A 13,522-nucleotide genomic window follows, 5' to 3' on the forward strand; every position below is an offset into this window, starting at 1 on the left:
CCTTTGACTTATGGCATCATTACTTTCAGCAAAACCAGCTGTGCAATACCAGGAAACAATGGGAATAAGAAAGGATATCATAGGATTCCTTGCTAATTTGTGTTTCTTAGAATGCCATTGTCTTCCTTTTGCATTAGAAACAACTCTCGTTCAAATAAAAAACATAGCCTCAAGAGGTTATCAGTATTTATATTTACTCAGACTTAGCTGTAATATGCTTACCTTGTGCTAGCTGTGAGTCTCATTAAACTTGTAGGCACCACTGGGTCCCTTGGAATTCTGTGTTCATGGAGTATCTCCAACACTATATGCAAACAGGGTAGCAAGTACTGGCAGAGGTATTTCACATTCCAGTGTTCCAACAGGCCTTACTTATAAAATACAGGTTTTGAGATAAAATTATTAGAATTTCAAGATACTAACAGTGGAATATTAAGCTGAGTATGGGACTCTTTTGAGCATGAGGCCCTGTTCAATTGCACAGGTCTCATGCTCATGAATCTGGGTCTGAGTTAATAAGAAAATGCCAATGGCTGTGCCATATTGCATTCCCACCAGGAACATTTGAAAGTTCTCGCTGATTTGCATCTTTACCAGTAATTGGCAGTGTCAAACTTTTAAAATATAGCCATTCTAGTAGATATATAGTGATATTCATCTTAATTTGCATTTTCCTAATTAATAATTTTGATGAATATCATGTGTTTATTTGCTACCTGGATATCTTCTTTAGTAAAATATTTGTTTAAATCTTTTGCCCAATTAAAATTAAATTGTTTTCTTTAGTTTTGAAAGTTCTTCATAGATTCTGGATATAACTTCTTAATCAGATATATTCTTCACAAATATTTTGTCCCAATCTATGGCTTGTTTTATTTATTTATTTTTTCACTTTTGCAGCAATCTTTTGAAGAGCACAAGGTCTTAATTTTTATAAACTCTAATTTTCCAATTTTTTAAATAGGTGATGCTTTTTATGTCCTATCTAAGAAAGCTTTACTATCAAAGGTCACAAAGAATTTCCCCTAGAAATTTATATAGCTTTAGGTTTCACATTTTGGTCTATGTACAATTTCAAGTTAATTTCTTTATGTGGTGGAGATAGGTTTTAGCTTCAGTTTTCTGCATATAGATGTTCCAGCACCTTTTACTAACAATGTTTTACCTCATGAAATTACTCTGTCATCTTTGTTGGGATCATTTAATTGTATATATGTGGGCATCTTTCTGTACTATCTTCATCTATATATCTATCCTTACTCCCAGTACTACACTGTCTTGAATACTGCAGCTGAATAAGTACTGAAATCAGACAGTGTGAGGTCTTTCTTGTTTTTGTTTTAAAATCATTTTGCTTATACCAGGTCCTTTGCATTTCCAAACAGAGTTTAGAATATGCCTATCAATTTCTACTCAAAAAGCTGCTTAGATCTTGATTGAAATTGCACAGATTCTATAGATAAATGTGAGACAAATTTACCCATTAAAAAGAGTCTTTGAATCCATAAACGTGTTATGTCTCTCCACTTATTAAGTCTTCTTTCATTTCTCTCACCAATGTTTTATAGTTTTCAATATAGAAATTTTCCACATTTTCTTATTTATCCCTTATTATTCATCCTTTTTGATGCTATTGTTATATTTTTTAAATGTCAATTTCTAATTGTTTAATTACAAGTATATAGAGAAATGCAATTTTTTTTAAAGTCAGACCTATGGCTCAGAAATACAACTTACTTTTGTAGGTTAATCTTCTGTTCTGTGACCTGGCTAAACTCACTTATTAATTTTAGTAGAATTTTAAATAATCTTTGGGAGCAGATGGTGGGAAAATTATACCATCTGAGAATGCTGATAGTTTTATTTCTTCCTTTATAATCTGTACACCTCTTATTTCTTCTTCTTGCCTCATTGCTCTGAACAGGGCAGTTAATATATGATTTACCAAAATATGATGGTTAACGTGTCAACTTGATTGTGCCAAAGTGTGCACAAATTAACCATTATTTCTGCGTGTGTCTATGAGGATGTATTTGAATGAGATGAGCACTTGAATCAGTGGATTCAGTAAAATAGATTGCTCTCCCCAGTGTGGGTGGGCATCATCCAATCTGTTGAGGGCCTGAATAGAACAAAATGACAGAGGAAAGAGAAAGTCCCTCCTTTTCTTCTTGTCTGCCTGTTTGAGCTGGGACATTGGCCTTCTCTTGCCCTTGGACTAACATTTGCACTGACTCTCCCCTGATTCTCAGGCCTTCGGACTCAGACTGAAATTATACGACTTTCTTTCGTGGGTCTCCAACTTGCAGATGGGAGGTTGTGGGTCTTTTCAGCCTCCATAATCATGTCAGCCAATTCCTCTAATATCTCGGATATTATGGATATTTGATATCATAATATGGATTATGGAATCAGATGGGAGAGAGATATATCCTATTGGTTCTGTTTCTCTGGAGAACTCTGACTAATACACAGAAGTAGTTAGAACAAATGTATTTTCTTTGGTCCTGATTTTTAAAAGAAAATAAACATCTTTCATTATTAAGTATGCTAGCTCTAGTTTTTTTTGTAGATATCCTTTATCAGGTTGAGGACATTATCTTCTACTCCTAATTTGCTGAGTTTTATTTTTCTTTTTTTGAATCTTGAATGGTTATTACATTTATTTCAAATGTTTTGGGAGGGGATGACACAATAGATCATATGTTGTTTTTGTTTTGTTTCTAGTCTGTTGATATGCTGAGTTACATTTACTTTTTAAATGGTAAAGCAACCTTGCATTTGTGTTTAAGAATGAGTTACTACATCATAACCAAAAACACTCCATGGTGTATGATGGGGTTATGTTGTAGTAACTCATTCTTAAACACAAAAGGGTAGACAAAGATCACAAGTCATTTGAGGGAAACCTCTAACATGAGAGAGAAGATAACAATAAACAGAGAAAAATAGCATTTGGAGTAAATAAAGTATCACTGTCACCTTCAAAGAGATGAGAGAAGATATTGTATGCTACATAATGTAATATTGTATGTGTATGCGTGTGTGTGTGTCTGTGTGTGTGTGTGTGTGTGTGTGTTGTATTATATATTGCCCAGGCTGGAGTGCAGTGATGCTCACAGCTCACTGCTACCTCAAACTCCTGGGCTCAAGTGATCTTCTCACCTCAGCCTCCTGAGTAGCTGTGATTAAAGGCACAAGCCATCATGCCCAGGTAATACTGTATGTTTTTAAAAGAATCATTCAAAGATCCAGAAAGAGCTCCTGTAAATTAAAAATAGGACATAAAAATTCAGTGGAAAAAGATGACATCTAAGATATTTCTCAGAAAATGGGGGGGAAGACAGTAAGAATAAAATTAGCAAGAAGCAGCATAAGAAAAGTAGAGGTTTAGCATCTGATTAATGGTAGCTCTACAAAGAAAGAACAGAGATTCTAAACTGGGGTGGGGGTGGGGCAGGTAGAGTAGTTAATGGAGTTATAATGCAAGAACATTTCTTAAACTGAAAGACCTGAATTTCCAGTGCCCAGCATGATTTTAAAAGGCCTACAGTAGGCCGGGCGTGGTGGCTCACGCCTGTAATCCCAGCACTTTAGGAGGCCAAGGCGGGCAGATCACGAGGTCAGGAGATCAAGACCATCCTGACTAACACAGTGAAACCCCATCTCTACTAAAAATACAAAAAATTAGCTGGGTGTGGTGGTGGGCGCCTGTAGTCCCAGCTACTGGGGAGGCTGAGGCAGGAGAATGGCATGAACCCAGGAGGCGGAGCTTGCAGTGAACCAAGATCGCGCCACTGCACTCCAGCCCAGGCGACAGTGCGAGACTCGGTGTCAAAAAACAAACAAACAAAACCTATAGTAGGTTAATTATTGTGAAATGTCTGAGCACTAGACAAAGGTTTTAGGATAAAGATCCCAAACCTTCCACTGAGGGAAAACAATTTACATTAAAAAACTCAGGAACTAGAATGACAGACTTTTTAGCTGCAATTCTGAAAGTCCAGAGACAATAGGGTGCTGCTTTTAATATTTTGATGGAAAAGAATTTCCAACATTATATTTAGTATAAATGCAGTTTTAGGCCCAGTATAGTGGCTTACACATGTAATCCCAGCTCTTTGGGATGCCAAGGTGGGAGGGTTGTGTTTGAACCCAGAATTTGAGACAAGCTGAGCAATGTAGTGAGAACCCTCCCAACCACCCACCTCTACAAAAAATAATTGGCTGGATGTGATGGTGCACACTTGTAATACCAGCTGCTTGGGAGGCTGAGGTAGGAGGATTGCTTGAGCCCAGGAGGTTGAGACTGCAGTGAGCTGTGATCGTGACACTGCACTCTAGCTTGGGTGACAGAGAAAGACCCCGTCTCAAAAAAAAATTAATTAAAAAGAAAGACGTATGCCATTAAATCAAAAGAGCAAGCTAGAAGGAAAAGGACATAAGACTCAGAAATAAAGAATCAAACACACAATAAAGATAAAGAGAATCCCCAGAACAATGGTACAAAGAAATTCCAGAATGACATCTATGCAGCAGACCTAAAGAACAAGTACATACTGGAGTAGGAGAATGCAAAGCTCTAATAAGAAAGTCCCTGAAATGAAAAAACGTGTTTGTTTGCCAACCTTGTTGAAAGGAGATTTATGTTTCTGATAGTTTAGGGACATTTAGGTACACAGAAAACCAAGCAAGCAAACAAAAAAGGACAATTATTTACTCTAGAAGAAAAACAAAATAGCACAAGAAAATTAATATAATCCAAATACACTATGTAACTCAGTTTTGAGTAATTACAAGGTTGCAATCGTTATAAAGGCTGAATATTGACAAAATTGAAATTGAGATCACTGAATTAGAAAAACAGGAGCATGAAAGTCTAATGGATAAAACAGAGACGAAAAATTTTAAATACCATTTTATTGAGTAAATATTTATAGAATATTTATTGTGGTCTAGGCAGCAAGTGCTTCACAAATACTATCCATGTAATCCTGATATTAGGATTAAGGTTAGTATTAATTCCGAGTCAACTGGAATTAAGGTTGGTATTATTAATACCTATATTAATAAGGTAGTAATCAATAAGGTTGATATTACTAATTCCAAGTTTGCTGATGAGTGAGCAAAAGCACAGAAAATTCAGTTAATTTCCCTAAGATCAGTGGTTTTCAACTGGGGGTGATGTTGCTCGCCACCCCAGGGGACATTTGGCAATACCTAGAGACATTTTTAGTTGTTACAGCTGGGGTGGCAGTGCTGCTGGCATCTAGTGGGTAGAGGCCACGGATGCTGCTAAGCATCCTATAATGCACAGTACAGTTCCCTACGGCAAATCATTATCTGGCACAAAATATCAATTGTGCTTTGGTTAAGAAATAATATCCAGAATGAAAAGGAATGGCAGTGGGGGAGCCGGGATTTAAATCCCAGCAGCTCTTGACCACTTTACTACTCTGCCTTTCAATAGCAGTCTAATGATGTTGTTTAGAAACATGAAGATAAAATAAGAAGAAAGAGCTGGAAGAATTAAAGTGGTTGCTTCTACAAAGAGATAACCTGAGATGGAGAATAAAGGCCAGAAACTATTATTGTGTTTTTGTGTGTTGTTTTTCATTGTTCTCTTAAAAGACCTGAAGCACTATTTGAATTGTAATATGCTTATTTTCAAAGGTTAAAATATTTGTGAACATTCAAATCATAGATAATTTTCAGCTTAATTGTTTTCCATATTTGAGAGTATTTATTAAAATGCAGTTTATAAAAGTTTTCTAGCAGTAAATATTTGTAATGAATGAAAAGAGGGAAAAAGTTTCATGGAGGACAGAATAAGAGAACTTTTCTTTTGATTGACATCTTGCATCTCAAGTTCCAACTTGTGACATAATGAAACATTTTAAACAGAAAATCTTGAAGATTTTCTGTTTAAAAATCTGGAAGACAGATTACCAACTCTATCATTACATATACTAAAACATCAACATTAGAGGAACAGTGAAGTTGTTCAAAAAAACACTGGAAGTGAGTGAAATAAGGATGACACTTTTATTCTTAATAATTATTTTTAAGTTAATAAATGTGATATAATCTAAAAAGCCATATGGAAAATACAAATCTAACTTGGAAATTCACCCAATATTTTCTACCAGTAAGAATGTATCTTTAATTCAACAGGATATATGGCAACGAATAGGAAGAAAGATACAAAATTTATGTTACTACTACAGCAGTACATTGGATCAGCAGATTATCCCACTCCTTAGCCTCAGAGAAAACAGAAGCCATCCACAAGAAACTTTCCCAACTCTATTTCCTTACCCACATCTCCATTTTCCTTTCTCAGGTGTTTCTCTTCCTGTTTAAGGTGCTTTTTGTTTTGTTTTGTTCTGTTTTTTTCTGACTAGGTAATTTCACGTTTCAAAATGCAAAAGATATCAGCATACAGTAAGAAGTCTTGAACCTGCTGCCATGCACATTTACCTCATTCTTCCCAGTTCTCTACAAATAACCATTTTTATAGCCTGAATCCTCTCAGTAATTCTTTATATAAATACAAGCAAATATGGATATGTGTACACACACACACACACACACACATTTTTCCTATATTTCCCATATGCACTCTTCTATGTCTTGGTTTATTTCACATAACAATGTTTTGGGAAACAATTTAATATAGCAAAGTCTGGCCACCTTGAAGACATTTGTCATTTAACAAATGAGAAAATTTATTCCAGAGATTGTATTTCCATTAAAAATATTAACCACCATAATAATTACTTGACAATTTTTAAGTTTTTCAGTTCTCAGATACACTAAAAGAAAAATATTTTTAAAATCAGATGTATATTTTCTATGTTTTAGGTTTTTCTTTTTAAGAGACAGGGTCTTGCTCTGTCACCCATGCTGGAGTGCATTGGCACGATCATAGCTCACTGTAACCTCAAACTCCTAGGCTCAAGTGATCCTCCCGCCTCAGCCTCCCAAGTAGTTGGGACTACAAATGCCTGCCATCACCCGGACTAATTATTTTTATTTTTTGTAGACAGAGGTCTTGCTGAGTTGCCCAGGTTGCTCTTGAACTCTGGATTTCAAGTGATCCTCCTGCCTCCCAAAGTGCTGGGATTACCAGTGTGAGACCCCATCCGTGGCCTGTTTTTATGAGTTACTAGTTAAGCCAACTTAAAGAAAATGTGTACTTTAGCAAGCAGTATGGTTGGAAACAAATTCATAATTAGACTAAATACCCTTTGTATAAAAGTTGGCCGGACGCTGTGGCTCACACCTGTAATCCCAGCACTTTGGGAGGCCAAGGTGAGCGGATCACTTGAGGTCAGGAGTTTGAGACCAGCCTGGTCAACATGGCAAAACCCCACTTCTACTAAACATACAAAAATTAGCTGGGCGTGGTGGCGCACGTCTGTAGTCCCAGCTACTCGGGAGGCTGAGGCAGGAGAATTGCTTGAAGCCAGGAGGCAGAGGTTGCAGTTAGCTGAGATTGGGCCACTGCATTCCAGCCTGCGCGACAGAGCGAGACTCCACCTCAAAAAAAAAAGTAAATCAGTGGTCTTAATGTTCTTACTTTGCCTTAATTTTGCATCATTTTCTGTACTTCTAAATTGTAATTACTAAAATTTTAAATATGCAACATTATCAAATATTTTAATTTCTCTATTTAAAAAAACCCTGAGATAGTCAAAGATCATTTTTCAAATGCTAAAAACCTAAATAATCGCATTGAAATCTATTTTTTTTCTAGCAAGATTTTAATGGGAGCTAACGGGCTTGAGACTGTATAAATAATTAAACCCTCCCCTCTACTCCATGCAACACAGACAATTCAGGTGGACACACATTTCTTTGAATGGAGCTCAGAATGTGGAGTTGGTAGAGGAGAGAAAGAAAAATGTAACACATGACAACTGCACACCCAGTTAACCCCAAAATATCCCTACTTCCTGAGGATAAACAGCCTGATTTGACCTGGAGTTGTGAAATCAAAGGAAGATGAGAGTTTCTCTGTGGCCGTTCCAAGATTCTCCCAGAGTGCAAAGCCTACTCTAATGTCACAGGAGAATCCTATTTTATAGTCAGTTGTCTTTGAACAAATGGTGTTTTGCTTCAATTTTAAATTAATATTATCTTTTGGGTACATATTAAATTAGTTGCCCCTCTTCTATTTCAAATGAAAAATTACTTTGCATTTTATGGATTCAACTTATTCCCAGAACTGCTAGAATTATACTAGCAGACAATCAGAGGGTTTTGCACCATGTCTATTTGACTTTCTTATGGCATATGGACATACTCTTGTCTGAAATTAAAAAAAAAAAACTACAGAAAAAAATGGAAAGATCAGCTCTATTCCCTAAAACAGGAAGAGAAATAATTTCAACACATATAAAATAATAAAAGGAAATTCAATATCTATTGAATAACTACCATAGGCAAAGCAACGCAACCTTCTAAAGGTTGAAATTAGTAATGTGTTACTAGAGATATAATAAAAATGTCAAATACAGATTATATTAGTGCTCTAATAAAATTAAGTCGGGATTCTTCAAAATTATACATGTTCACAAGCACAAAAATAACAAAGAAAAATGCTAAGCATGTTGTCAAAATGCAATCGATGATATTTCAATCATGCCACATTTCCCCAGCAGGTGTTCTATTTGAAGAAATTTGTTATGTTTATTCTGGTTGTTTTGTATAACTAAGCTATCTTTTTTTTTCAGTTATTGTGTGTGTGTGTGTGTGTGTGTGTGTGGGTGTGTTATTTTGGTGAAGATGAAGTATAAGAACTCTAAATTCTTTATACAACCTCTATGTATCTTTGAGTAGACTATCAATTTTTAAAAACATTATTAATTGGACACACCAACTGAGCTGTATGTTCTTATGTGTTATTTGCTGGCACTGAAAAGTTTCTGGAAATTAGTAAAACACTGTAAGCTACATATATATGTATATATATGTATATATATTCTAATACTCTATAGAATATATATGTATATATATTCTAATACTATTAGAATATATATGTATATATATTCTAATACTCTATAGAATATATGTATATATATTCTAATACTATTAGAATATATATACATATATATTCTATATAGTATTAGAATACTAATACTATTTAGTATTAGAATACTAATACTATATAGAATATATATACATATATATTCTATATAGTATTAGAATACTAATACTATATATTCTATATAGTATTAGTATTCTAATACTATATAGAATAGTATATACTATATACTATATACTAATACTATATTCTATACTAATACTATAGAATTCTATACTAATACTATATTCTATACTAATACTATAGAATAGTATATACTATATACTATATACTAATACTATATTCTATATAGTATTAGAATTCTAATACTATATAGAATACATATATGTATATATATTCTAATACTATATAGAATATATATTCTAATACTATTAGAATATATATGTATATATATTCTAATACTGCAGAGGCATGTGAATCAAGTGGTTTGCATAATTGATGTCCAAACAGAAACTTATTTTTTGTTAAAATATTATTTATCAGGTGCCAAGTGTAATAGGGATTCTCAAGAGCTTCATACTGAATCTATAGGCTTTTTTCTTTGTCTTCAAAAGTACAAGAAATCGTTTCTTGTTTGTAATCTATAAAAATGAAAGTAATAGCAAATATAAAATGCATTTAGGAAAACATAGAAAAAGTAAGCCAAATGTAATCTCTAACTCTTTCAAAATTAAAAATCCCTTTTGAGAAGAAGAAATTTGTAAGTACAAGGCAAATTTGCTAATATATTTTTGTTTACTTTGTTATAAGTTCAGTATAAAATTAGCATAATTTCCAAGTACTAGATACCATATTACTAATATAAATACATGCTATTTAGAAAGTGATTACTATAGTAGTTTGAAACAGACAAAATCAAGCAAGGGTTTTTGCACATATCTTGCAAATATAAACTTAGAACCTTGATTTTACCAAAATTATACGAACCTTATCTTTATTCATGATCATATCAGATAACTACTTTGGCTCTTTGCCCTCCCAAAACAAGCCTCCTTTTCCTTAAAGCTATTCCATTTACTTGGCTTAATCTATAACTAGAGCAAGAGTGAAATAATCATCTATGTTATCTAAAAAAATCACTTACACGAACGACACTGTGGGAAAAGAGAGAGGCAGTGGCCTGGCACTGATGACTGTCAAACAGGAATTGGGAAATAAAGCAAGGAGCCCTGAAAGACTGGTAATTTTATAGGAAACTTTCTATAGTAGCTGAGAAAACAATGATACTTTACATAAAATTTAATCTTTTATAAGATTTTTGCATTTTAGTTGATAACATTTATATTTTTATCTTATTACTGTGGTTATAGTTGAATGTGTTATTAATATAATTAGGTGATATAAATAAAATTAACATATCATTTTATGAAAATATTATTGTATTATTCAAAGACCAAATAATCATTTAAAATTATTAAATTGAAACAGCTCACAAAGATCTTTCTTGTTTATTTAATTAGTGATTGATGGAAAAACTTATTGTTACTACATCCAAATAACCTGTTCACCCTACCATCACTACCCAGTGAACATTAACTCTGCCTGTAGTACCCCGATGTACTACAGTACCTAAAGTACCTAAGTAGTTTACTTAGGTAGTACAGTTACCTAAGTAAACTAACCTATCTTTTCTTTTCTTTTCTTTTCTTTTTTTTTTGTATTTTTAGCAGAGACGGGGTTTCACCGTATTAGCCAAGATGGTCTCGATCGCCTGGCCTCGTGATCTGCCTGCCTCAGCCTCCCAAAGTGCTGGGATTACAGGCGTGAGTCACCGCACCTGGCCCCCATATATTTTTAATCCCTTTGTCTCGTGCCCACATTTTCTAGAGGCTAGAAAAGCTATGTACTTGCTTCCTTGCTTTCCTTGCAATCAAGTGGTCATATGACATAATTCTGGCCCTCAATATGTAGGTGAAAGAATACTAGAGAGAAGTCTTTTGGGGGAAAGTCTTAGTTTTTCTACATTAAAAAAACACACAGTTTTCCATCATTCTTTTGGTCTTGAAAGAGGATCAAATGCCTGGAATTGCTGCAGTCCTGTTATGACTTTAAGAGGAAGGTAAAGATAATTGCAGTGATCCTGGATTGGATATTGTTGAGCTACTGCACTGTCAGAAGCAGTTGCCTACTACCTGGTTTCTAATGTGAGAAAATAACCCTTTCTGTTTAAGCCACTGTTTATCAGATACTCTATTACTTGGGTCCAATAGTCTTTCTGATGCACCGCCCTAAAAGAGTTCATATTCTGAGAAAAATATGATCACATGCCCAAAGTAGGTAACGGTGCTTTAAATAAAAGATATCTTTTATCTTATCTAAATTAAGGTACCCACCTTCCACCCCCTTGTGATATTCTGATTATCAGAGTCTAGCTATTTGCTGAAAGAAAGGATTGGTGATTTCTCAAAGAAAGGGCTGCTGAATGAGTTTATGCATAGATGTGTTTTACTTTTGGTTAAAAGACAGGTAATGAATGTATGAATGTGTGTGAGTGTGTGTGTGTCTGTGTGTGTGCATGCCTCGGTGTGTGTAGGGTGATAATCCATATAAAATAGTTAATTTCATCAGAGACTTTGTGATATAGTGAACACAATTGGTGCTGCTTCAAGAACCAAGTGACAAAGTATGGCACAGTGGTGGCCTCACTTCTGCAGTTAAGCCCAGCCCAGCTCTAGCTCTTTGGTAGGCAGTTTGGGAATCACTGAGAGACAATCCCTACAACATCAACATTAATTCTGTCACAGAGGGTATCAGCAGCAGTAGACGTGTCAGGAAACTCTACATTAAGTGACATTCAGGTATTAAACTTTTAGGAGGTCTAAGTGGAAAAACAAAGATAAAGTTTACAGAGCATATATTAATATCTCTTGAAAAATCCTGGAAATATTAGGAGTGGTAAGAAATTTTGGTGAGTCTGGAGTTCCTACGAGAGGGTCTCACTCTGTCACCCAGGCTGGAGTGCAGTGGCACCATCACAGATCACAGCAGCCTCCACCTTTCAGGCTCAAGCAATCCTCCCATCTCAGCCTCCCAAGTTGCTGGGACTATAGGTGCACACCACTACACCTGGCTAATTTTTAAAATTTTTTGTAGAGATGGGGTCTACAGGCTGTTGCCCAGGCTGATCTCAAACTCCTGGGCCCAAGTGATCCTCCCACTTAGCCTCCCAAAGTGCTGGGTTTACAAGTGTGATCCACCTTGCCTGGCCTAAATTTGCAAATTTAACTAAATTTAATTAATGTAACTGGAATCTAGTTTGTAGACAAACTGATGGGGTTATGAAGAAGGTGATTTTTGGTTAACAGATACTTTAACTCTTCATACAATTCAAGCTGCTATTGGTGAAGAGAAGCTTGAAGCTCCTATTGAGAAGACTTTTATCCAACAAAAGTCTTGGATTAAAAGTCCAAGACAGGTAGCTCAACAATATCCAATCTAGGACTTTTATCTAAAACTTTTATCCAACTTTCAATCCAATTCAAGCTGCTATTGAGAAGACTTTCCCATTAAGAAAACTGGACCAGAGAAAGGAAGATTATTCAAACAAGAAAGCAAGAGAATGCTTATGGAAAGCCGAGTAACTGGAGTATATTCTTTGATTAAAGGCAGGAGAGTTTATATTTCTTTAGGTTCATATTAATGGTATACTGTAATAACCATATCATTAGAAGGGTAAAAAAGTCTTATTTCCCCCTCCACACTCCAAGACTCTGTACGCAGTATTAATCTCTCTTCATTTTTTAAAAATGAAATTGAATGCTATGGAAAGACAAATCATTGCCACAAATTACTATGGGCAAGAAAATTGGAATATATTACAAAAATATATTTAATGGAAGCATTCTAAACTCATATTGTTTCACAAGTGTCCTCAAGCTATATGTTTCCTTTAACAAAAACTAAAAAAACTGTAGGTTTTGCATTATGGAAAGTGTTTACGTAAATAAGACAATCTAGAACTCCCAAAGGTAGATCCATGGTCAAAAGGCCTTGGCCCAGCATCAAAAGATTGGCTAATTAATGCATAATTGTAGGTTTTTAGTGAAAATATAATGCTTACATCATATATATAATATTTTATAGTTCTCTACTTTAACTTTTTAGAATAGCTGAAGAACCAACTACTCATCCTAATCGTTTCAGCTCTCTGAGACAAATTTCCCCTCTTCATGTTGTTGAATGTGGTAGCTTCCCCTTTTAATATGAATATCGTAAGTCTGGGTTTGGCTCTAAACTAATAACTAGTCTCTATAGATATGACCATTTTCCTCCTAAGTTTTCTACTAGACATTATAGGGGGAGATGTAAAAATCAAGACAATCAACTTAAAAAAATTATTTTCAAGTGATGCCTGTTTAAATTAAATGCTCTAATTCCACCTAACAAAGGCTTTAATTATCAATTTTCTTGCAC

The sequence above is a fragment of the Nomascus leucogenys genome, chromosome 9, assembly GCF_006542625.1.
Source record: "Nomascus leucogenys isolate Asia chromosome 9, Asia_NLE_v1, whole genome shotgun sequence".
In the NCBI taxonomy this organism is placed as follows: domain Eukaryota; kingdom Metazoa; phylum Chordata; class Mammalia; order Primates; family Hylobatidae; genus Nomascus; species Nomascus leucogenys.